We start from the raw sequence: 3,837 nt of genomic DNA on the forward strand, positions 1-3,837 counted from the left end.
TACCAGATGGAACTTCTTCAATGAAAACTGCAAAAATGCATTGCACATGCGGAGGGGCTAAGGTAAGATCTGTATTCTCATTCCATAGTTAGAGCCTTCAGTTCTGCATTCTCAGCACTGAAGATTGCCAGCCAGCCTGAGCGGGAGCCTCACCCCTGGCCCCAGTCCTGCGGGCAACTGGAGGGGCACAGAGTTCGGCAACCCACGCACACACAGAGAGGGCAGATATATCTGGTGTCCCCTACACAGTGTTTAAATTTTTTTTAAATCACACAAAAATGATGGTCACTGTCTTTTCCTGAAAACTTGTGAGTCCAGATTAACCAAGCTTCTCACAGGATTGCCATCAGCCGAAGCAGGCTGAGCTGGGTGGGCTCTCCGGGCCGCTGTGGGCTCACCATGCTGTGCTGGACTCCACTGGTCTTTGCAAATGTTTAAATTCATGATCCCAGCTCTACCGGACCAGGAGTTGGCAAGTGTGTTCTGTAGAGGACCATGCAGCAAATATTTCAGGCATCCCAGCCCCGTCTGTCTCTGTGGCAGCTACTCAGCTCTGCATTTCTGCTGCAACACAGCCTCAGATACTACCTAAGCCAATGTGCATTGTTGAGTTTCAATAAAACTTTATTCATGGACACTGAAAACCAAATTCTCTAGAATTTTTACATGGCAAAAAATATTCTTTTTTTTTTTTTTTTTTTTGGTTGTTGTTGTTGTTGTTCAACCATTAAAAAAATTATACAAGCAATTCTTAGCCCCAGGACCTTAAAAAAGCAAGTGGTAGGCCAAGTGTAACCTGTGGGCTATAGTTTGCTGACCACTAGACTAGTATGCAGACTTTGAGAATTAGACAGATTTTATTCCGATCAACTGTTTGCATAAAGCAATCCGTGTGCATGAGACTGTACCATGATACCAGTGCTGGGTGGGCCCCATCCCTTGCTATCACAAATGCTACTCTAAAACTGGGGTGAACACAGACAAGACCAAAGGAGAAAACTACAGAAGAAGGCATGGGGTCACTGTTGATTTTGACTGACTGGCTCTCCTGTAGCTAAGTTTCCAGACGCGGGTAAGACAGAGAGTGTGTGAGAAGGCCAGGGTAAGAAGGGGTTGGTCACGGGGATGGCAAACCCAGGTAGAAGGACAAGAGAATGCGGGGTTCCTGCTAACGAAGGGACAAGGAAGCAGCCTCCTGAATTCAACCTGGAACCTTCCTACAGCAATTAGGAAAAGGGAACATACAAGATTGACCGGAAAATGGTGACAACCTCATTCATTCTCATCTCTCCCAGCAGGAAAGCAATTAAAAGGTGATCTTTAACTTGTGGTTCTCAAGGAGTGTCCCTTAATTATGTTTCCCTGCTCTGGCAAGTTTAATTGTGTACATTTCTGGCTTCTGTTAGCCTTAAACACCATGTGAGACAAGCCGGCAGAGCTTACACTCTGCTCTCTATGTGACCTTGTTTTAGGCACCTGGCCCTAGCATTTCCAGGGAGAGCATTGAGCCTAGTAAACTCAAGGCTTTTAGCATTGCTCTGAAAAGTAAACAAGTGGAGGATAGATTCCAAAATAGCAACCCCAGCTTTCAAGAGCAGGTTTGCGGGTGTCTGTTGGACTGCATTGCAGAGACAGTTTCAACGGTTGTCATGTCCTCACTGAATATCAGAATGGGCTACTCACCTTTCCTCGATGTACCCAAACCTCAGCATTAATCAGACTTTGTAAATCTCTGATTTTGTAAATCAGATTTTGTTTGTCAATATTCTAATTAAGAGTTTGAGAGACTAGACATGAGGCAGACAGTATAGGTGTAAAAGCAAAACAATTTTACTCTATTCCAAAGAAAAATACAAACAATGCCAGATAGATACCTGAAGCTACATGTTTTCACCCACAAGACATGTAGGGAAGGGAAGAAGGTAGAATAGCACTGGGTTCAAGAAACAGCTACTGATGCATTCTCAGCAAACCTTTAATATTCACTCCAAAAATCACTTATCCCCATACATTGAAACTATAAAGAGATTATTTTATAATCAAATGCAAAAATAAGAGTTAACTGAAAAGTATGACATTTACAAATTATTTTGCAGAAAGCTGTAAGGAAGTTGAATACCAATGAGGAAACACTCAGTTGTGGATATTTTATGTATGTGTTTACGGATGTGTAAAAGCATTTATATCACCCCGAGGGAGAAAAGCTGTTTGGTGGAGTGTGTTTAGGTCCAAGTACATTTAAATTAATCCTGATTCCAGTGTTGTCCTGATCTCTGGGTGTCATTGATTTAAAAGGTCGTATAGCAACTGCAGTGGGTGATGGAGATGTGGTGAAGGGGAGGGTTCTGCCGGGTGTTACTTTAACCATGTGACTTGGAAGTGGGAATGGGGTGTATCCAATATCGTCTTTCCAGGAAGAGGTCCCTGGATCAGGTTTCCGTCGGTCAGATCGCAATTCAAAGACCATGTGTGCCCCAATTTTCTGGAATATTCCTGGCGAACGCCTAAGCAGGGATGCAATAAAACTAACTCTTGGAGACCCTTCATATCCAATGTTATTTTTCTAATCCCATAAATTCAACTCGAGGTTTGCTTGCCTCTTTCCAAAACTGGATCCAATTTTCTTTGGCAATTTGTTGCCTCGTCTGTATCCTTTTATTCAACAAGTTCTTCCTGAATTGGTCAGAAACATGCTTTTGAAATGTTGATATGGATTCTGAGATAGAAAATGTTTGCACTTTTAGGATCAAAAAAATACTGCTGTGTTTTATTTCACAACAGCACACTGTGCACAGAGGGATCCTCTTGGAGCTGCCCAGAATTGGTTAAACTTTTGAGAATAAAGAGGAAAAAACATCCCTTTTGTCCCACATGCTTTATTCTCTGTAACATAAAACTCTTTGCTGGCTATGAAATATGCAATGTGTTTAGTAAGTAGTTAAAACTATAAAAATTCCATCATTATTTTTCTATGGGGAATACCTGATTTTACTGAAAGTGTGTATTACAACATAAAATGTGACCAACAAGTACTCACATTTGAACTTGTTCAAATATTATATAGTAAGCTGGTTATATGGCATGTCAATTTAAAACACACAGTTCTCATTGACAGTGATAACGTACTTGTTAATATTATATAAATTAAGTGTTCCTAAAGACATATTTTGACACCAAAGGTAGTGTGCATGCTGAAGTAGTTATGATGATTATCCCTGGAGCAGGTCCTGTCTTAAACACAGAAACACTGCAATTGTCGCTGTCACAGCACCCAAAACACTTAATTATTATAAAGTGTTTTCCAAGTTCTAAGTTGAAAATACATTCTGTCCTCAGCTGTCAAATGGTTTTGAAACTAAGCTTAGCAAAAGAAAAGGCTTGATGTTTACTCAGAACTAGTCAGATCTCCCTTCAAACAGTGTCAAAACAAGCCTTTTTCCTAAGAGGCTTCTCCTACTAGATGGCTTATAGTAGTGCCAGCGTTGGGTGGTCCATGGTACTTTTAAAGCTTAATGTCAGATCACAGAGGAAACAATTGTGCAACAAAAAAAAAATGAACATGTTTTCTAAGTTTAAGCCTAATTTATACGAAGTTAACTAAACACATTTTGGGCCTCAGCTTCACCTTTTTCCTGGGGCTGACATCTTACAGCCATTCCCACTTTTCCCCACAGTGAAGCTCTGAGACCCCTAGTCTGCCTCAAATGTTGTCTTCACGGCACTCTCATAAGCAGCACCCCTGGTGCTGACTGGCTGATGCAATGGGACTCCAAGCTTCACCTACTATTTGATCCCCCTATCCTGTGTCCCTCCATATGCATGCTAACATATATATTT

The sequence above is a fragment of the Papio anubis genome, chromosome 5 (assembly GCF_008728515.1).
Source record: "Papio anubis isolate 15944 chromosome 5, Panubis1.0, whole genome shotgun sequence".
Classification (NCBI taxonomy): domain Eukaryota; kingdom Metazoa; phylum Chordata; class Mammalia; order Primates; family Cercopithecidae; genus Papio; species Papio anubis.